We start from the raw sequence: 23,370 nt of genomic DNA, 5'->3' as shown, positions 1-23,370 counted from the left end.
ACTTGAAATAATGCAAACCTCAAAAACTTTCTTATTAAATTTGAATATTAAAAGTAAAAAAAAAAAAAAAACTTTCTTAAATAGAATCTTAAAATTGGTTCTCCTGAAAGCATACTTGTTCTATAATATTTTCCTCTAAAAACCTTTAAGAATTACACATTGCCTATTGCTAAGTTGTGGCATGAACTTTGTAGCCCATGCCTTTCTACTATTATTTTCTGGAATGCTCTTTTTCCATTCTTTCATCTCTACACACACATACCCATACATACATACACTGACCGCCGCACCCCCCCCCCCACACCCTCCCTTCTTGCTCTTGAGGTACCCACTATTCCTTAGGCTCCATTTCATTTCTAATTTTTCCATGAAGCCATTTCCAATTCCCTGAGTAAATGTTACTCTATTTTTCTTTCAACCTTCATAGCGTGGTTTGTTCCTCTTTTATGGTATTTCTCATAATCTTTTCTTAAATTCACTGTTTCTTATCTTCTTTGTTAGATCATAAGCTATTTGAAGGCAGGGATTGGACTGCTCTGATTCTGGCATTATTTAGGATCTAGATCACTGGCTTGAACATAATAGGTTAGTCCATAGATGATTACAGGATTAAAATGAATGAACACCTTTTAGCCATGCTCAAGACTCTGCCAAAAATGAGCTGATGTTATCTCAAAAGGGATTTTCAGTGCACTTGGTCAGGAAGGAATTTTCACTTGTGTATGGAAAATGAAAACATAAAGGTAAGATAGTGAGTTTTCTACAAAGTTAAATGTAACCAATTTAAAGGAAAGCCTTTTATTTTGGGTTGCTCCCCTTTCTACCTGTTGAAGGTTTATTCTTTCTTTTATGGTGGTTGGAAGTGCTTATTTTTTAGAAGAATAAAACTTTAGAAATGGTAGATTAGACTCTCCATTTTTTTTAATCTCACTTTTATTTTTTAATGGTCTGTGATTTCTAAAGTTTTGGGAACTTCTGCTTCCCAAGATCACCAAACAAAAGAGTGGAAGGATTCTGATAAAACTGGTTATGATGAAAGAAAAATGGACTAAATATAGGGAAAGTAATGGCAGTGGGAGCATTCCTAGTAACTAGTTATGCAACATTTGTCTCAACCCTGTGCAATTAAGATAAACACAGTTAAGATTAAGGGCTTCCCAATTTGTGCTAATGGTAAAGAATCTGCCTTCCAATGCAGGAGAGACAAGAGATGCAGCTTTGATCCCTGGGTCAGGAGGATCCCCTGGAGGAGGAAATGGCAACCCACTCTATTGTTCTTGCCTGGAAAATTCCATGGAAACAGTAGCCTGGTGGGCTATAGTCCATGGGGCCAAAAAGAGTCAGACACAACTGAGCACCCAAATAAGTAATTAAGTTGTGAAATGTTTTTGTTTGTGGTATAGTCTAAAAGGAAGAGATTTTGTATTAGTTACTGGTAGTGCCTCTTTGTATCTTTGGCATTAACAGTTATTTCCTTTAGAGCCCTCTATAACCCAGAGAAAGCTCATGCCTTTCCTAGAATCTGAATTGCACAGTGTTCCTCATCCTTCTGGTGACATTGATTTGATGGTGTATCGTAAACTGTCCAGCAGGATTTTTATTGTCAGTTTAAAATGAAATAATAGCATTGGCAGCGGAATGCCAGTTAGGTATTTGTATGAGTGATTCCAGCTAAAAGGATATGCTGACACTATTTGGTTTTTGTTACACTCTGGTCAGGTGAGAGGGTGAACTTTAAGTCTGAAGCATCCTTATGTGAATATTCTATATGAAGGATTATTTCTGTAATGCGAAATTACTTTTCACTTTGCATGAATCACATCAAATCAAATGAAAGCGATTGCATTAATTCCTCGGGTGATTACACATCTACTCTGTGTGAAGATGTGTTGCCAAAATATTGCATTGCAGAAGGACTTGCAAAATCCTGGAGAAGAGTAGGGTTAGATCTGGAAGAGTAAAATTAGCCACTTTGTTTTTCTCTCCTCTGTCATTTTCATTAAGAAAATGAAAAATTGCACAGGCCACATGCATTTTAGAGTTGATGAAATTTGTCGTCTGTCCCTGCACCCACTCCATGTTCCCTTAGTGTCTGAATGCAAGTTCCTACAAGCAATAGGAATTTCCATTTTACCTCTCAGGCCCAGTGGCATCTGCTAATAAGGTACCACCCCTGGTCTTCTCTCCTAGGAAGTGAGTGTCACAGGATCCTGAATGAACTTTTTCTTCTTTATTTCTGTTCTAGTAAAACCTTACTCTTTAGGATAGTTGATTTGAGTTAGATACTAGCAAAAAAAGCAGTAAAATAAACTTCACACCAAGAAGCCATTACTAATAGCTAAGAATGGGTTAGGTATTGCAAGTTCAATTTGTAAAACCAAAAAATGGACTGGCCAGTGTTGGGCTCACAGGAAATAGATTCTGATAGGGATCCTTCCTAAACTGCCTAAAGTCATCCATCAGAGATAAGCTTGAGAGATAGGCTGTCTTCCTGAATTAAAAATTGAATGGATTCCTGTATAAAACAGAGATATTGCTCTGTATCTAAAGATAATTTTGTCTGTGGAGAATATCCTTAGTGTGGGAGATGAATGGAAATCTAGTGAAAACTCACCTGCTGCTGCCGCTGCTGCTAAATCACTTCAGTCGTGTCCGACTCTGTGCGATCCCATAGCCGGCAGCCCACCAGGCACCCCCGTCCCTGGGAGTCTCCAGGCAAGAACACTGGAGTGGGTTGCCATTTCCTTCTCCAGTGCATGAAAGTGAAAAGTGAAAGTGAAGTCGCTCAGCCGTGTCTGACTCTTAGCGACCCCATGGACTGCAACCTACCAGGCTTCTCTGTCCATCGGATTTTCTAGGTAAGAGTACTGGAGTGGGGTGCCATTGCCTTCTCCAGTAAGGGCCAATTGAGGACCCTCACTGACAGTAGAAACAGTATTTTGAAGTGCGGTCCTTGTCTAGATCCATTTAAAATAAGAAATAGATGATCAGAAGGAACAAAAAAATGGAACAAAGGAGGGAGAATTGATGGTTTTAAATGTATCAAGTCTTTAAATATTATTTACCAAACATGTTAAATACAGGGTAGGACACTAGTGTTTAAAATATGAAAGACATGGTCTAGAACTCAGAAAGTTCATCTCGAGGGAGTAGGTCTGCAACTAGAGAGTTACCTTAAAAATATGTGATAAATGCTACGATAGAAAAAATTGGAAGTATTCTGAGAGCTCAAAGTAGTACCTAGTCTAGATAGGGAGTAGCAAAACAGAGTGCGATATTCTGGAAAGGCTTTATTTTGGTAAAATAATATTAACTGAGTTTTGGAGGCTGAATAAAGATTAAGTAGAAGAGTATAAAAGATCTCTCCTACTGTCTTGCTCTCTATCTTAACTGGAAAGTCATTAACCCTGAATTAGTCTTTGTTGTTGATTTTTAAAGTATTTTCTAAGCTTACATGCATAATACAGGATAAATTAAAGGTTGAAAAAGCAAATGGTGTAAAGGTAAAAAGCTTTAAGATTCCTTTTGCATAGCCAACAGTGTATACATTTTGGTAATTATGAGTTCAATTACACATGTACATTTTCACCAGTCCCATAAATGACAAAGGAGAAGAGAATAGTAAATTCAGCTAGAAACTATTTAAAGTGGTTCAGCACTCATTAACTACAAAAACTAAATGAAAACAAATGAGGTACATTAGGAACTTGAATTCAAGACATAGGAATTGATCTGCAATACAGTCTCTACTTGGGGTTCTCACACCTTATCAGGGCCGTAATTATGGACTTCCCTGGTGGCTCAGATGGGGAAGAATCTGCCTGCGATGCAGGAGACATGAGTTTGATTCCTGGGTTGGGAAGATCCCCTGGAGAAGGGCATGGCTATTCACTGCAGTATTCATGCTGGGAGAATTCCATGGACAGAGGAGCCTGGAGGGCTACAGTCCAAGGGGTCGCAAAGAGTTGGACAAGACTGAGTGACTAACACTTTAACTTCAATAATGTGCCAAGGATTTATAGTCTCCAGGATGAACCTCATATGTCTACATAGAGAATCAATTTTACTGAAAGATTTAGGAAAATATAGTTAGTAGTAAAACAAGAGACACAAAACAGTCCATGATGGATTGAGACAATATATGTATGATATATATATATATATGTATATAACCTCAGATATGCAGATGACATCACCCTTATGGCAGAAAGTGTAGAGAAAAATAAAGAGCCTCTTGATGAATGTGAAAGAGGAGAGTGAAAAACCTTGCTTAAAACTCAACACTCAAAAAATGAAAATCATGGCATCTGGTCCCATCACTTCAAGGCAAATAGATGGGGAAACAATGTAAACAGTGACAGACTTTATTGCCTTGGGCTCCAAAATCACTGCAGATGGTGACTGCAACCATGAAATTAAGACGCCTGCTCCTTGTAAGAAAAGCTATGACAAACCTAGACAGAATATTAAAAAGCAGAGACATTGCTTGGCTGACAAAGGTCTATATAGTTCAAGCTTTGGTATTTCCAGCAGTCAAGTATGAATATGAGAGTTGGACCATAAAGAAGGCTGAAAGGTGAAGAATTGATGCTTTGAGATGTGGTGTTGGAGAAGAGTCTTGAGAGTCCTTTGGACTGCAAAGAGGTCAAACCAATCAATCCTAAAGGAAGTCAATCCTGAATATTCATTAGAAGGACTGATGCTGAAGCTGAAGCTCTAATACTTTGGCTACCTGATGTGAAGAGTCAGCTCATTAGAGAAGACCTTGATGCTGGGAAATATTGAAGGCAGGTGGAGAAGGGGACGAAAGAGGATGAGATGGTTGTGTGGCATCACTGACTCAATGGACATGAGGTTGAGCAAGCTCCTGTGATGGTGAAGGACAGGAAAGCCTAGAGCACTGCAGTCCATGGGGTCATGAAGACTCAGAAATGACTGAGTGACTGATATATATATATATATATATATACACTCATGTGAAAATGTAAGTGAAGTGAGATTGGCTCAGTCATGTCCGACTTTTTGTCATCCCATGGACTGTAGCCCACCAGGCTCCTTCATCCTTAGAACTCTCCAGGCAAGATTACTGTTGTGGTTAGCCATTCCCCTTTCAGGGGATCTTCCTGACCCAGGGATCGAACCTGTGTCTCCTGCATTGCAGGCAGATTCTTTACCATCTGAGCCACCAGGGAAGCCTATATGCATGTTTATATACATATATCTCCTTTACTTATTTGGTTTATTTAGGAAAGTTCTAAAAGACGAAAAGAGAAAAACAGAAAAACTATCACATATTTGATGGTCTTTATTGAATCTCCCTTTTCTTCATTGTTTATAAATATGTTCAAAATGCTATTCGATTCAGAGCACAAATCCTGACTCATAACTCATTTCTCAGTACTTGTAATTGCTGTGCTTTTAAGGTCTTTGAGAACAATTCATTACTCCACTCAACTCTCAACTTGACATTTGCTTTCATTTCCTCTCTCATCATTTTCAGTCATTACAAAGGCTTGTGAAAAAGGTACAAAAAAATAAATATAAAGGAAGCTCATTCAGTTGGTATCACTCAAATGACTAATTAGTGGTGTAACTGTTTTCATTTTTGGGGTAGATTATGGCATGTAGAACTTTGACATGACCCTGAAGAATATGGAGAATTTTAAGGAATAGAATAACAAAATAATCTTGTCATATACTGTCCCTTAAATTTTAACTGGTCCTAAAGTTCATATTAAAATGCAAGAGGCTCAGAATAGTCAGATAATCCTGACAAAAAGAACAGTTGGAGTAAAAATGTTGGATGATCCAGACTTCCAAATTTTAAAACTTACTACAATAGCCTATAATTCTTAGAAGAAAATGTAAGTAAATTTTCATGACTTTTAGTTAGACTATGGTTTTTAGATAAAAACATGAGCAATGAAATAGGTAAATTTTGGTTTATCAAAATCATATATATTTTATAAGATTTTGTATTTATACTTCTAATAATGCCACCAAATAAATTGAAAATACACATAGAATGGAAGATAATATCTGGAAATCATTTTTAGAGGTCTAGTATCCAGAACGTATAAAAGAACATTTTACAACTCAGCAGTTAAAAAAAAAAAAAGTGCAAAGAACTTGGAGAGCTACAACTTCAAAGAAAATATACAAATGGGTCACAAACATTTGAAAAGATGCTAAATGTCATTAGTTATTAGGCAAAAGCAAATTGCCTACAATGAAATACTATTTCAAACCTACTAGGATTACTATAATAGACTGGTAATGATAAATATTGACAAGAATGTGGAGAAACTAAAATCCTCATACATTGCAGCTAGGACTGTAAAATGGCTACTGCAACTTTGGAAAAGAATTTAGATGTTCCTGAATATGTTAAACCTGTATTTATCATATAATACAGAAACTCTACTCTTAGGTATATTCTCAAGAGAAATAAAGTGTATCTCTACTCAAAAACTGGAATAAATGTTCATAGCAGCATTGTTCTTAATAACCAAAACACAGAAACAAGCTAAATGGCCACCAACTGATAAATCAGTTCAGTTCACTTGCTGAGTTGTGTCTGATTCTTTGCAACCCCATGGACTACAGCACACCAGGCATCCCTGTCCATCTCCAGCTGATAAATAGAATCTAGTATATCCATACAATGGAACGTTATGAGGTAATAAAAAATCACATACTGATGTATGCCACAACATGGATGAAGCTTGAAAATATTATACTACATGAAAGAAGACAGTCATGAAAGGACACGTATTGTATGATTCTGTTGATATGACATGTCTAGAGTAGGTAATTCCTAGAAACTAAGGGTAGATTAGTGTTGTCAGGGGCTGAGGGTGGTGAGAATAAAAGTGACTGTTAATACGTAAATGGGTTGTTCTGCAGGTGATGAAAATATTCTAAAATTTCTTGTAATGGTTGCAAAACCATGTGAATCTGCTAAAAACCCTTGATTTATACACATTAAATGTGTGGCTTTTGTGTAACACGAATTATATCAAATCTGTTATACAACAAATTATATAACAAAAAGTAAATATTATCAAACAAAACAATAAAATTACATTTTATCCTTTTTTTGTAAGAGCCTACACAATGCATTTATATTCCTTTTCATTTTGATGTTGATTCTCCTAGTGGACCTGAGTTTGGATAGCATGTGTTGCAATGCTCACACACACACACACACACACACACACACAATGGTTTACTTGTCACAAAACAAAATTCACTTATTCCTGTAGGCAAAACCATGTTTTTTAAATCTCTAGGCTCCATTTATAACACATTATTTCATATTTCATCATTCTGCTCTTTTTGTTATTCTGTCATAGATTTAAATATACATTCTGTCTAATTCTAAAAGAGTACAATGAAGCTTAGTCGTCACTTAATTCAAGAAGCTCCCAAGAGTTAAACTCCCAACATATGAGCTAAACTCCAATGAATCTGAATCTAGACACTGGAGATTTGCTCAAGTCCAGTGAAACAGATCCAAATTTGAATTTCAGAACTGTCAGTTTTTAGCTGCCCCATTTGTAACACTGACCTAGACACATATGAAAGTGTGTTTGTTCAAACAAAATGAAGTGCAGCTATAGGTTGCCATTGTTGTTAAACAAGGAACTTCTAAATCTTTTAAAGGATAAATGTAACATTAAATTGCCAAAATGATGTACACTACTCATCCTACTGTTACAACATAGATAGCAGTTTCTCCTAATTTGTTTGAGTATTAGTACTATCACTTTTTATCTGAATAATCTTTTTAAGCAATGACAGTTTGTCATTTCAAACCCTAGTGTACTAGCTTTTCATTTTACAGTTTTCTTTGAAGTGTGGTTATGAGGTCATGTTAGAAATGACCCAAGTCAAAACACATGTTTCTACCCATAATGGGCAGATTTATCTTAAATTTACATACCATTGCACAACATAGACCCAACAAACACAAAGTAAATTCATAGATCCTTACAGTGGAAAGGGGAATTTATTGGCCCAAAGTCTCATTGACACATTAACACACAATTCCATCAGTGTGTGCATTTCAGGCTTTATTAGGTTAGGAAGAAAACGTGAACATTCACATGACCATGCCACAGATATGGAAGGAAGCAAGCAGATTGGTTTTCTCTGAAAAATAAGTCAGCACAAATTTTGTTTGAAGTCTTGACATGGATTTTGCTAAGAGAGCTACTTTGTGATGAAGATATACCTATGACCAAAAAGGAACACCTCAGAGGGTAAGAATCCACGTGCAATGCAGGAGACACAGGAGATGCAGATTCAATCCCTGGGTTGGAAAGATCCTCTGGAGAAGGAAATGGCTACCCACTCCAGTGTTCCTGCCTGGAGAATCCCCATGGACAGAGGAGCCGGGAAGGCTACAGCCCACAGGGTCACAAAGAGTCAGACACAACTGAGTGACTAACACTTTATCCATAATTTATATACTCAAATTCAGTGTCTTTCAGAAGCATGTGAAAGAAGACAGGAAGTACACAGTGATTGGAAGTGATGAGGTTCTATAATATTGCTGTGATGATGCAGGAGGTATGAAGTCTAATCATTTTATTCTGTAGACTTCTCCTTGGAGGGGTAGGCTTGTTGATGCTGTGGCATTTTCAAGTGGTGTGAGCATGTGTGTGTGTATCCTCAGATGTTCAATAACAACAAAAATTGTGTGCATATATATATACATATACATTTCATTGAACATGAAACATATTAATTAGGTACAGATCTTCCTCAGCTTATGATGGGGTTATTTCTCAATAAACCCATTATAAGTTGAAAATATCCTAGGCAGAAAATGCATTTAATACATCTCACCTATTGAATGTCATAACTTAGCCTAGCCTGCCTCACACATGCTTAGAATATTTATATTGGTCTACAGCTGGGCAAAGTCATCTAACACAAACCTATTTTATAATAAGGTATTGAATATCTCATGTAGTTTATTGAAGGCTGTACTAAAAGTGAACAAATAAATGGTTCTAAGTGTATCAGTTGCTTACCTTGTGATCACGTGGCTAACTGGAAGCTGAGGTTCAAGGCTGTTGTCCAGTATCAGTATCCCACTATTGCTAGCCCAAGACAAGTTCAAAATTCAATGTTTGAAGTAGGGTTTCTATTGAATGACTATTGCTTTCAAACATATAAAGTTGAAAAGTCTTTTTAAATTAATTTATTTATAGTCGGTTGTGCCGGGTCTCCATTGCCACGTGTAGGCTTTCTCTAGTTGCAGTGGGCAGGAGCTGCTCTTCATTGTGGTGCATGAACTTCTCATTGTGGTGACTTCTCTTGTGGGAGCACAGGTTTTAGATGTCCAGGTTAGTATTTCAGAGCCTTGATAATTTTCATAAAGAATGATGATGGTAGATGCTTACTGAGTATACCAAAGAGGTTAGACATCAAACGCTTTCAGTGTAAGATTGCGGCCAACTGTTTTGACTAATTTAAAAATTGATTTTTTTTGGAATTGATCTCATTGGTCAAGTTTCTTTATAATAGTGTTGCTGTAAATAAATATCGATATGCTCAAATATACAGATTTGTTTTCTTTCTCAAATTGTCTCCTTATTTTTCTTTAGTTTCAGTTCTTTGTTTCTGTTGCTCTATTTTGCTTTCCTGTCTCATCCCTCTTTATATTGTCATTCTGGTGTTGTTTACAATGGCATTCCCTTTTGAAATACTTCACTAACCAGGTTCCCTAGGGCATATTTATTTCTTCTAGTTTCCTCTTTTTTTTTTCCCCAAACATCATCCTGCTTATGTTCAATCAAATCAATATGGTTAGCCAATTCTTATAATACTCTTCATTGTCATGGAACTAATACTTCATTCTAGAGATTTTTAACTTACACCTCTGCTTTGCTTTCCTCTCACACGCACAGAGACTATACAGGCCCTTCAAAGCTGCATGTTGAACGAGTGTATATAGAAAGAGGGGTTTCCTTGGAAACACTGAATATGGAAAGCCTTTATATCTGCCTGCTCATCAACTAGTGAATTGACAGCTGTTTTTCTGTAAAGTTTGTCAGCTTATTTCAGAATACTATGCACATTGTTAATAGGGAAATGCATGAAACATCAGAGTTGCTTCACTGGATACAGTAATGAGGAAGAGAAATCTTCCTATGCTTCACAGATAGCATAAAACACTTGTTTTAAAGCCTAAAGAATTTTTCATGGAAGTTTGGCCTCTTGGTCTCTTCATAAGGGAATTTCATTCATGTAGATGGATTTGATGAAATAAAATAAAAATTACTTTTCATTTGTTTTTATCTCAACATCATTTTTAATTAAATATAAAATAATGTGATTTTTGCTGATGCTTTTTAAAATTGAGTTTTTTACTAGAATGAAGTACAATAATAATTCACGCTTATGCAAATATATATTATGCTTCTTGAATACTTATGAATTTGTTGATTAGGTTAAAAATCATGAGAAATTATTTTATCTCTTGCTTGTTGCATAGAAGAAATACATATAGGTGACTTTTTGGCAAACTAGATAGATTTGCTTGTGTTTGTAAAGCTTTCTTATAGAATTCAAGTTAATTGTTTAGATTTATTTGATTCTGGCTTTCCCCACCAACAGTACACGTTTCCCTTTCCTCCACATGCTCACCAACATTTGTTACTTCTTATCTTTTTGATAATGGCCATACAGCAGGTGTGAGCTGCTATCTCAGTGTGGCTTTGGTTTGCATTTCCCTGATGGATACTGATGTTGAGCCTCTTTTCATGTGCCTGTTGGCCACGCGTATGTCTTCTTTGGAAAATTTTCTATTCAGATTCTCTACCTGTTTTTAAATCAGATTTTTTTTTTTTTTTTGGTTACTGAGTTGTATGACTTCTTTATTTTGCATGTTAACCCCTTATTAGGTGTGATTTGCAAATATTTTCTCCTATTTGTTGTTTTTTTTTGGTTGATTATTTCCCATGCTTGCAGAAGCTTTTTAGTTTGAGAAAGTCCTACTTGCTTATTTTTGCTTTCATTGTTTTGCTTTGCTGTCAAATGAAAACAATCATTGTTAAGACCCATATCAAGGAGCAAGGGAGTGGGAGAACACGCACGTAGCAGCTGCCCTCTGAGGTCTCTGGAGAGGGTTACAATCAGCCCTTAGATGTGCGTTTAGTTAGAAGCCTGTCCCTCAGGCTGCGGCTGTGAACACAATAGGTCTCTTCCATAGTGACTGGGCGTTTCAGTCTCCTGCTTCTTCACTTTGCTCAGGGAGGTGGCTTTCAGAAATCTTTGTGTTTTTACAGCTCAGTGGGACCTGAGAATCCAACCCCACTGGCTATCAGAGCCAGGTGATCAAGGGGTGTCCCCTGGGTGGCACCTGCAAACACTGGGGCACCCCAAGTTTTCTGGAAGATAGGCTCCTGTCTGGAAGATACTGGGGACTTGGAATGAGACTGAGGGAGAATACAAAGATGGGACCCCCCACCCCCCAGCCTCCATCTTTGGAGAGCATTTCAGTAGGGCCCTAGATTTGTGTTAAATTAGATGCATCTGCCCCTCAAGTCCAAGTTTTAAGATAAGCAACCAGGCCTCTTTCATAGAAAACCATACATTTCAGGTGGTTACATCTGTGCAGGCTCTGGGAGGAGGGGTTAGCCAGATGAATCCATAAGAGCTGGGTAAGAAGTATTTCTTAGATCACTGTAGTCTTATAGACTTTTTTTTCCCCCAAGTTGTCTTTTAGGGCTAGATGTTTTGGGAGTTGATTTCTCAGGTTCAGGTCTTCAAAGCTGGGGTATCAGATGTGGGGTTCAAACCTTTTGCTCTTCAGGGAGAGGGTCAGGGTCTCCAGGTTGTGAGTTTCTTTCCCATTTTTGTTGGCTGTGCTGAGGGTGGGGCTTATGGCCAGATTGTGTCTCAGCCTCTCCTAACCATTTTGATGTGGGTTTTTTTCCTTGTTTGCCTGATGTACAGGAGTTGCTTAACTATGCTGGAGGTTTGTTTCAGAGGAAATGGTCCTTTATGTACTCTAGTTTCAGTGGGTTGATGAAAAGGTGAATTCAGGATCTTCCTACATTGCCGTCTTGAACAGGAACCCGCATTAGTTTGAACTACCTATTAGGTCCAACAGGAGTGAGATATTACTTGGAACCATGGCCCAAGGGTAATCCTGGAAGGTAGATTGCTGCTGCTGCTGGAAACCTTCACCCAGAGCCCACTAAGAAGAGAAGCCAGAAAGTAAAAAGGATGTAGCCAAAAGCCTGGACTTCTGGGCTCCAAGTCCACAGGCATTTGTGGAAATCTCACCACAGCTGAAAAACTCTATGAGAAAGACCCAGCTTCAGACCCTGAATCCAGGCTCTGGTTCCAAGCCTTCATAACTAGCTTGCTTAGGTTTGGGTGTTTCACAATTACCCATTCCTAAATTTTCTTCAAGATGCCCACAACTTAGCAGCATTGAAATGATGGGCAATGGCTTAAGGAAGGAACTTGGCAGAGCTAATAAATTTTCCATCCTTAAATAACTCATATCTTTCCAGAAACTTCGTCTTAGGCTCCACAGATCAAGTGACCCTACCCTAGGGGTAATAAGGTATCCAGGTAGCCTGGTGAACTCATCCTTATTTCAGTCCTTTCTTGTCTGTACTTACCAATCGTGTTGACTCTTTCAAGAGCAGGGCCGTGTTAAATCACCTATTTCATGTTTGAGAAATGGTGATGATAATATACAGGGTTTAGTTTATGTCACTGTTTGGTTTACTCTTGTACCTGGAAACAGGCAATGGGGAAAATACTCATGTAGTATATTTCAAGAGTGTAAGTTCTCAATATTTCTCCTTGCTTTTCTTGAAGTCTGTACACCCAGAGTTTGTTGGTCTCTGAAGCTTATGAAAAGTGGCATCTGTCACAGTTGCATTTGCTGCCTTTTACTGCATTTTAGATCAGGGTGGAGTATGTACCACATGCTTCCACCTGTTATTATCTAAGAGAATTCAAGGGTATTGATCCATGCTGCATTCCTCACTAGTTATCTGGCTTACCCAAGGTTTAATTCAGCAGGTCTGACTGTGGCTTGTCACACATGTCTATCTTGAACCCATCTCTGGCAGGTGGGAATCAATGGAATTGCTTTGAGATAAATTAAGGCTATCTCTCAAACTGGGTAGGTCAGCTTTTCTAAGATATCATACCTGTGCTATGCTGGAGATAAATGGATTCTTGATAAAATCAGGAAAGAAAGGATGCTGGAAGGCAACCAGGTGAGCCCTGAGGAGCCCTGAGTGAGGATCAGAGATATTGATGCATATTTTCAGGCTCAAGATTTTCACCCAGCTGCTGGGTAGTATGTTCAGGTGCTACTTCAAGTTCTACCCATATCTCTGCTGCTTTCTTGTCCACGAGAGGTAGAACAGTGCCTACTCCTCTTAGTTCTATTATTTTGTTGTTGTTGTTTTTCAGTTGCTAAGTTGTGTCCAACTTTTTGCGACCCCATGGACTGCAGCACTCCAGGCTTCCCTGTCTCTCACTGTCTCCTGGAGTTTGCTCAGATTCATGTCCACTGATTTGGTGATGCTATCCAAACATTTCATCCTCTGTCACCTGCTTCTCCTCCTGCCCTCAACCTTCCCAGCATCAGGGTCTTTTCCAATGAGTTGGTTCTTTGCTTCAGGTGGCCTATAATTTTATTTATTATTTTAGTAGTTCCTAATGATGTTAGTGTCACAGAGAAGGGAAACAGCTATTCTAATATTATAAATTTAGAAGTCTGAATCAGAATGGGTTCTGTAGTTAGCATCACTTAAATTTTGCCAGCTTGGTTATATTTATAAAATATCTAGTACATTAGTAATGCCATAAAACTTATATTTGCTACATTACATGCCCACATTTAATATGTATTGTTATTTTCAACTGTATGCAAATACATGTTTTCTTTCAATGAGGTATTTAAGGTTATTTTACATCAACTTATGCTTTGAAGAATAAATTAAAATATACAGATATGCACATATACACATGTAACTACACATGCATGCAAGGAGTACCAAGACATAATAAGAATTAAGAAGGCAGAGCAATCCTAAAAGCATTTACTGTAATTTGAAATGTATTTACTGTCTTAGAGTCTTGGGTTAATGGGATTTTACATTTATGAAAAAAGTGTTATATATTCATGTGTTTTTGTATTCTTAACAAATGGTGGTCACTGGAAGGTGGGAATGACTAGACAGAAGTGAGCAAAACTTAGTAAAAGAGGGAACAGAAAATACAGGCTTTCTTGGAGCTGAGATGGTAGAGAGTACAGGTGAGAAGTATGTTGAAATAGCTTTTGCTCTTTTGTTATTGGCCATCTATCTACTTCTCAGCTCTATGTATTTCTGACTTTATATTTTTTCCAATTGGTTGCTGGGGTAAAGTTTCCTATTATTGTAGTGTGGCATTAAAATGGATTATCAAATCCTTTTATTATAGGTATCTTTATGGAAACAAATGGAAATAAAATAATTTATTCTTTTGGGTATTCTTTTGATATTTGTAGAAACCAAGTATCTGAAATTACTAATAAGTTTGACTATGTGCAGATGTGAACTAAAGCTGGAATCATCTCTCACCCTTTCTGAGGCACAACGATTCCTGTTTTGTACATGAAATGTTTTGCATTCTGCTTTTATGATTATTATTAAAAATCCTTAATTTCTGAATTGGTCCTCTTCCTGTGGTTTTGTAGTAACACCTCATTTTCTCAGGTGCAGTGATGCTTTGTGAGCCAGTGCACAGAAGCTAATACTGGAGCTATGAAGAGAACATAGAATGGATTGATTGCTATCAACATCTAAAACTCACTCAGATTTCTCTGACATTCAACAATATGTAATAGTTTCCTGCAGAATAGTTGGAGATCAGTAGTATATGTTTGAAGAATATGACTTGATCAACATTAGTTTTGAATGACTGAATCAATTTAAAATTCTATGTTTCTATGACTGGGGTCATTTTATATCTAAAAATAATGCTATGTTAAAATTTTTGCCTGGTTCAATGTACTGCTAATCAATTTCTCTTTCCGTCTGTCTCTCGTCTCTCTGTCTCTTTGGTCTCATGTTTACCACTCTCATGTCCGGTTTTTCTCCCTTACTGGCATTCCTATCTCTCCTTTCCTATGAGGTTAATGAGTATAGATCTACCTGCTCTCAACTCTAAATCTAACATATCAAGTAGACATAAAATGTGTTCTGTGAGTTGGGGTTAGGGCAGTGGAAAAGCCGGCACTGGTGATCACTGGCTGTCTACAGCCAGCCCAAAGGTGTTAGGACAACTAGTATAGTTCTCTGAAAGAAGAGAGGCTGAGCAAGATGGTAAAACCTGAGCTGGATTTGGAAATAGGAAAGCAATAGTTCAGGGCACTATCTCAGAGGGAAGCTGAAATACCACTAAAATAAGACAGAGCTGTTTAAGCCTAGTTTCTACACATAACTCCTTATATAACCGGAAAAATGTAAATTGGCCACACTCCTGCCAGAGTAGACAGTGCCCTTCAATGAAAAGAAAAAGAATAAAATAAAACATTCGCACAGTGCTGATACATAGGCTAAATGTTTTTTTTGCCATCTACTTCCAGTTGCAGTCCATCACAATCAGATGCTATAGTCTGTTTAAAATCTGAGCTGGAAAAACTCCTGGGTCTACTGTGGTTTACTTGAAATTAGAGTGATTTTCATAAAACTTAATTCATTCTAAATTTAATTCTTCTAATATGCTTCCCAGGAAGCAGTCTAGTTCATACCCTTGCGAAGGAAAACTGAAAAGACAACAAGAGCTACAGAAATGTAAGAAACGCTTTTAGCAGTTTTTTCCATAACACGGATTCTACTTAATTAGCAGATAAGATCTAAGAAGAAATTTTTTTTTATGTACAGTTTTTGTCAATGCAAAAGTATGTCTTCTTCCACTGTCTAAAAATTTGAAGCATATTTAAGGTATATAATTTAAAATCAATGATATACTGTTAGCTTTTCAAGGTTCCTGCCTATATTTATGAAACTGTGGGTGAAAAACTCAAGTATCAGTGAAAGCGTTGTCATCAAGGTAGGCATTGGCATCCTTGAGATCCAGGCATTCTTTCACATAGGCAGGGAATGAACAAATGCAGGTGCACAATAAGAAAGGGATTATTTTTCCTTTTTTTTTTCTATTTCTATAACTTCCAGATGTTGGAAGTGATGAGTGAACTAGAAGCAAAGGGTGGGGACAGTGTGGTGGTGATTGGAACAAGACAAAGAAATTGTACTTAGAGAAGGAGAGTGGCAAGACCTATGTCTTTATTCAACTGCCAAACAAACAAACAAATAAATGAGAAAGAGTGACCAAAACAGCATACACATTTTTAAGCATGATAGTACATAAAACAAGCTTATTATAAATTTACCAACTTGTTGGTCCATGATGGCAGGTTTGGAGGGTGTTGAAACAAAGCACGATCTATAAGACTTCTGTGAGAAGATAAAACATAAAAAGGGAAATGAACAAAATGTTTGGAATTGAGCTTGCTTGTGAAAATAAAGATCTGGAGAAGTACATTTAAAGGCCACAGTTTTGAGATGTGGTTTCCACGATAGTTTGTTATACTTTTCAGAATGACAGATTTTCTTCCCCGTTTTTTTCAGTCAAAAACTATTTAATGAGTATTTGCTAGGTGCCAGGCACTGTTTCAAGTTGTGAATAATTCAGACTTCCCACACGCAGGAGGTTATTTTGGCCTAGATTTTCTGGTGTTGATAAGTGACATATAAAATAAAATAGGACAGACAAGGGGAGGGAAGAACTTTAGCTAGCGTAATGAAGAAAAGTATCTCTGAGTGTTGACTTGAGTAATGTGGAGTCAGTTGTGCAAAAATTCTGAAAAGAAGCATCCAAAACAGAAGAAATAGGAAGATCAAAGGCTTCTGTGATGGGAAGGATCTTTGCTTCTTAAAGAGACAGAAATAAGGACAGTGTTGGTAAAGTCTAGTGAATGTGAAGAGAGATTAGATCAGAGAGGTAGGCAAGGGTCAGATTATACAGGATCTTAGAAGTTGGCAGCTTCCCATGTGGCACTAGTTGTAAAGAACCCACCGGCCGATACAGGAGACATGAGAGTCATGGGTTTGACCCCTGGGTCAGGAAGATCCCATGGAGGAGGACACAGCAACCCACTCTAGTATTCTTGCCTGGAGAATCCCATGGACAGAGGAACCTGGTGGGCTACAAAGAGTCACAAACAGTTGGACATGACTGCGTGACTAACACTTAGAAATTGTGGTAAAGCTTTATTCTGGTTCCCATGGGATGCCATTGGTGAGTTTCTAGAAAGGGAGACAGCACTGATATAAAGCCTCCCAAAACACTGTGAAGGATAAATCTTTGTGGATTAAGAATGAGAGATAGGAAGTTAGGATAGTCTCTTAGGAAGTTAATGTGTTATTCCAGGTGAGAGATAATGATGGTTTGGACTAGGTTGTAGTAATAAAGAAAGCTGAGAGCCAAAGAATTGATGCTTTTGAACTGGGGTGTTGGAGAAGACTCTCGAGAGTCCCTTGGACTGCAAGGAGATCCAACCAGTCTGTTTTAAAGGAAATCAGTCCTGGCTATTCATTGGAAGGACTGATGCTGAAGCTGAAACTCCAATACTTTGGCCACCTGATGTGAAGAACTGACCCCTTGGAAAAAACCCTGATGCTGGGAAAGATTGAGGGCAGGAGGAGAAGGAGACGACAGAGGATGAGATGGCTGGATGGCATCACCAAGTCAATGGACATGAGTTTGAATAAACTCCAGGAGTTGGTGATGGACAGGGAGACCTGGCATGCTGCAGTCCATGGGCTTGCAAAGAGTCAGACACGACTGAGCAACTGAACTGAACTGTAGTAATAAACAAGGTGAGAAATGACCCATCTGGGGAGATAGGTTTGAAGCAGTGACAGGAAGAGTTAGTGATTGGTTAGTTGATGTGTGAGAAAAAAATAAGAGTATTCAAGGATTAAGCCAAGCTTTTACATTTGAGATACCAGAGGAATGTGTGTGCCATTTACTGAGATATGGAAGGTCTGAAGCTAAGTGCATTTCTCAGGGTAGAATTTGTGTTCTACTTGGACTTTATTAGGCTGCAATGGTGATAACAATAAGTCGTTGGTTTATGAATTTGAATCATAGGTGAATTGACCAGTCTGGAGATGTAACTTAGAGGGTCATCAGCATAAATGTTATTTATAGCCATTTGATAAAAGTCATCTAAAGAGAGAACACCAAGTAAAGGGTCAATGAGAGTCTTCAGAAGAAGTCCAACATTTAAAAGTTTGACAGGGGAGAAGGAGGAGACAATAAAGGCAACTGGGAAGGTGTAAGCAGGGAATTGGTAGGAAAATATGTTGTGTAATTACCTAGTTGTATGTAAAGATTTTCAATAAAGAAAAAAGAACCCACAGGTCAAACTGTTGAGAAGCGGAAGATAAAGATGGAGAACTAAACAGGAGTAAACTACCTCTTTCTAATGTAATATTAATATATTCTTCCCAACTTGGGCCACTCAGCTTCTGTTGGTGGAGCCCTGACTCAGGGTCAAGGAAGCAATCCTACTTCTATGTCAGTAATTCATATTCTCAGGGTCTTGCTGTTGTTCAGTCTCTAAATCATATCTGACTCTTTGTGATCCCATGGACTTCAGCACGCCAGGCTTCCCTGTCTTTCATTTTCTCTCGGAATTTGTTCAAACTCATGTCCATTGAGTCGGTGATGCCATCCAACCATCTCATCCTCTGTGGCCCCCTTCTTCCTCCTGCCCTCAATCTTTCCCAGCATCAGGGTCTTTTCCAATGAGTTGGTTGTTTGCATCAGGTGACCAAAGTATTGGAGCTTCAGCATCAGTCCTTCCAGTGAATATTCAGGCTTGATATCCTTTAAGATTGACTGGTTTGATCACCTTGCTGTCCAAGGGGCTCTCAAGAGTCTTCTACAGCACCACAATTCAAAGGCATCAATTCTTGGCACTCAGCCTTCTTTATAGTCCAACTCTCGCATCCATACATGACTGCTGGAAAAACCGTAGCTTTGATGAGACAGATCTTTGTTGACAAAGTGATGTCTTTGCTTTTCAATATGCTGTCTAGGTTTGTCATAGCTTTTTTTCCCCAAGGAGCAAGCATCTTTTAATTTCATGGCAGCATTTACCATCAGTGATTTTGGAGCCCAAGAAAATAAAGTCTGCCACTGTTTTTATTTACCTTTTTTAACCTAATTTCTGATTGCTGGTTTGCTCCTCAATGACTAGGGTGACCACATGGCCCAGTTTGCTCAAGAAAGTCTAAGATGAGGCTTTTTAGGGCTCCATTTTATGACCCAAAGTGTATACTAAATTATATGGTCATCCTATCATCAGTCCAATGAGTCTGAAACAACAGGGGCAAGGACTCAGTTATAAGGAAACTATATTCTGTTTATGTAAAGTCAAAACAATATTTGTTGCATTTGACTTGCAAAGCAGTTGAGCCATGGGAAGGCTTTAGAAATTTGGTGAAATTCCACATGTGAGCTGATAGTGACAGGTCTGGCCAGGTGAGATGGCCTGTTCCAAACTGCATTTCAGTGTGGATGGCATTGAGGGTCAAGAAAGGAAATAATCTTATATTCATATTGCTCTCTGCAGGTTCAAGAGAGACCTTGCTAGGTGTTCTTAATTTGGCTCTGGATTGATTTCAGAGCTTTCCAGCATTTTACATGCATTGTACATATTGAACATGATAATATATTTGCTGTGCAGTAGAGTAAATGTACTCCAAGGCTTTGACTTGCCTGGAGGACACAAGTGCTCAGCATGTGAGTAACCCATTCGTGACACAGGGAAAGATGTGTGAAGACACTCCTTAGAAAGCAGGTGAGGGAGTCTTGAATGGTTTTACAGGAGGCAGGGGGAATAGACTCTGTGATACAGAATTGAAAATGCCTGCCCAGTGAGAGTGGACACTATGCTTTCAAGTGGAGGCTCCCAAGTGGAGCATCACTACCAGAGGGTAATGTACTGCTTGAGAAAAAAAGAAGGCACTTCAAATTAGAATTAGTGAGTGCTATGCATCACCATTATGAATTTTCTATAGATTGAGGAAAGACAGTACATTTTCCAATGCTATTCTCTAGGAGAATAAATTATTGGTGCTGGTGGATCTCTACCTCTTCTGTTGACTGGTACAATCAAAATCTTAATGGGCTAAGTCTTCCACTTGAGTTTATGTTCATAATAACTCTTGGATTCTAAAAAGCAAAACCAGTTGCAGACTGACTTTAACTGTAGTCCCACTTATCTTTGAGCTTCTGAGCATTAGGCTCTATGAACTGTTACCTATGGTAATGGTTCCATGGTCTGGGAATTGGCTCAGTTTCTAAACCTGGAGGGTATAGGTCCAGAGCTGAGAAAATCTTGTCTTACTAAAGCTTTGAATTCTTCAAAGTAAGGCTCAAGAGAAACTTATTACTGAATAGTTCAACAAGTTAATTCCTAAAAGACTATACTGATTCCAGTGAAAGAGCCAAAACTTCAGCTGCTAAAAGAACCCTAACTATAACAGCTGAGACTGAGCAGAATTAGAAGGGTAGGAGGGAGATATTTATTGAATGTTAATTAATTCACAAACACAAGATATTTTGAGTTTGGCCTTTGTTGAGACTTTAAATTTGGATCTTAAGTCGCAGAGAGATTTCATTTTTAGATTTGGTTTCTCACAGGAAATTTTACAATGGAAGGAGTTTTATATTCAAATGTGAGGTCTCTCTTATAATGGTGATATTTCATTATTGGAATCTCTTAATAATGTCAAGGGATCTTTCTGAAGAACCCCTACTAGGTTCTATGAGACATGTGGTTGGATGTAAAATTCAGGATGGGAAATATCAGAGACAGTGAAATTTTAGAACTTTAATGTAAAGTGGATATGCCACAGAGGATTTCTGATTAACCTTTGCTCTAACAAAATTCCTTCAGTGAAATAATAACAGTGTTCTGCAATGCCCGCCTGCCTGCAGTCTTCAAACTGCCTATACTTGGACTCCTGCCAGTTGACTTCTCCGGTGCTATTTTAAGATACATTCTAATTTTGGATTCAGTATGAAATTATTGTTAATGGTCTTTCCACCTTATATGCAATTCTTGGCATTCAACTTTCCTTAATATGGTTATTTCCCAGTACTTAATCTGTATTAATTATTCTGTGCTAAACTATTCCTTTTCTTTCTTGATGTGTCCCATTGCCATCCCAAACTATTGATCACAGAGTTGTTATCCCGTAACCTAAGCTTTTCAAGGTGACCCAAGCCATAGCTTAATATGATCTGTTTATATCCAATCTGGGCTAGAACAAGGTAGCTTGACCTTATTTATAAAAAAGAATATTTGTTACAAGAGTACATGGGAATAAAAAGTTGAAAACAAAAAACTACCCAGTAGTAGGTAGTGAGAAAAAAACTGAAATTTGATATTTTGAGATCAACTCATTTCATTGCTTTGTGGAAGTAATAATAGTCAAAGTCAACAGTTTCTTTCCTCCCATTCCTTCCCTTTTTCTTTCTGCAGAGCTGGAATGTAGACTCTGTAGACTTAGCTCCAGAGCCAGGGGTCCAAATCTCTGTGATTCACTACTGCTCTGTTGTTGTTCAGTCATTAAGTCTTGTCTGACTCTTTGTGACCGCATGGACTGTAGCACACCAGGCTTCCCTGTCCTTCACTATCTCCCAGGGTTTGCTCAGATACATGTCCATTGAGTTGGTGATGCTATCTAACCATCTCATCCTCTGTTGCCCTCTTCTCCTTTTGCCTTCAATCTTTCCCAGCATCCGGGTCTTTTCCAATGAGTTGACTGTTTGCATCAGGTGGCCAAAATATTCAGCATCCCTGTTCATTATGCTTTAGTCCATATGATCTGCCTCCTCCATGACTTTTATTAATTCCTTCCCAAGGCTGGGAGGCTGGTTTCTTTGAATAAGGTGAGAATGATAAATACTGTCCAAACAGCAAATGCCAGGTATTACGGAACTCAGAGCTTAACTGTGGAGCAAGAAAAACTCTAGTTATTTAAAATATTGTATTTTTTTTTCTTGGATCCCATATTAGTTGGCCACAGACTTGAGTCAGCAAGAGCTGATCTAGGTTTCCTTCCCAGATCTGCCTGTCACTGTGTGACCTGTGGAAAGCTACTTCAACTCTTAGAGCTTCAGCTTTTCATCTGTAAAATAAGGAGGTAGGTATACTTTCCATTGAACTTTTGTGAGGATAGCAGTGATGCTTAAGCACAAAGCTAGGCCCTGGCAGGAGATCAATAAGTGGGAAGTATTTATAGGAGTGACCTCGCTCCATGTTCTACGAAGACTCTTGGCAAAAAGTCCATTTTTAAAGAACCTCCTTCCTTCCTTCATCCTGGGGTGTTTTAATTTGTATGGAAAACCCACCTCAGGTGGAAAATTTGTTTACTTAGGGGGAGAAGTTCATGCTGGTGCAGATATTTAACTTCTTGCTAAGTTTTCTTACCTGCTGGGTTTTGTCAAGAGATTAGCACTGTAAAAAAAGAGGCAAAAAAGTCTTCCCTCAGGGATAAGACTCAAACTAAAGGTTTGTAATTTATTTGAGATAGTGGGTACTCATTTCATGCATTATAATTTTCTTCCTTCCTTCCTTCTTTCCTTCCTTCCTTTTATTGTGAGGTTTACTATATATACAGAAATATCTTAATTCAGTAATCTATTTCATTTTCTACTGACTGTGAGGATTCCTTTAGGGGAATAGGACTATGATTTTTATGAAAAGAAAGGATTTGGCATAGTAATACTATGCTAATGGGAGTACACAAATATGAGAGTCACTGGGAAAATGAAGTTCTGGAAGGGAGTATTCAGGGATCAGAGAGGGTCACTTACCAGGTTCCGTCTAAAACAGTGTCATGAATGCAAGTCAAAACCTTAAGGTAAAAACAAAATGTCAAACATATCCAACTACCAAAATGGAGCCATGAAGAAAGGGTCTTTGGAGAACTCTACGCATTAGTACAGACCAAGCGTTTGGTGGTGAACGAGGAGCCAACTTTGATTGGCAAAGTGGAAACAGAAGCTGGACATGAATGGAGGACAGTGAGGGCAAGCTGAGCCATACTGGGCTCTTCTCTCTCTATATATACATATATTTTTTTTTTTTAATTTTTTTTTTTTTGTCTATCTACCTGACTGTAACAATCTTGAGAATGATGGGAAGCTTCTTTGTTTCCTCCTTCCAAATGTCAAAGAAGTCCTACTTTTAGTGAGCTCTTTTTACATGAAACTATGCCAAGACGGGAATTCTAGAAAACATAGTTTCCATTTTAA

At 38.1% G+C, this 23,370-nt stretch overlaps 1 pseudogene; it reads right to left on the bottom strand.

Annotated features, from left to right (window-relative positions):
• Window positions 1-23,159, bottom strand: part of LOC110152794 (ornithine decarboxylase-like) — a 28,151-nt pseudogene extending 4,992 nt beyond the window's left edge.
• Window positions 23,160-23,370: the final 211 nt, after the last annotated feature.

The sequence above is a fragment of the Odocoileus virginianus genome, chromosome 16 (assembly GCF_023699985.2).
Source record: "Odocoileus virginianus isolate 20LAN1187 ecotype Illinois chromosome 16, Ovbor_1.2, whole genome shotgun sequence".
In the NCBI taxonomy this organism is placed as follows: Eukaryota; Metazoa; Chordata; class Mammalia; order Artiodactyla; family Cervidae; genus Odocoileus; species Odocoileus virginianus.
The sequence above is the reverse complement of the archived record's forward strand: the minus strand, read 5'-3'. Positions and strand labels throughout refer to the sequence as shown.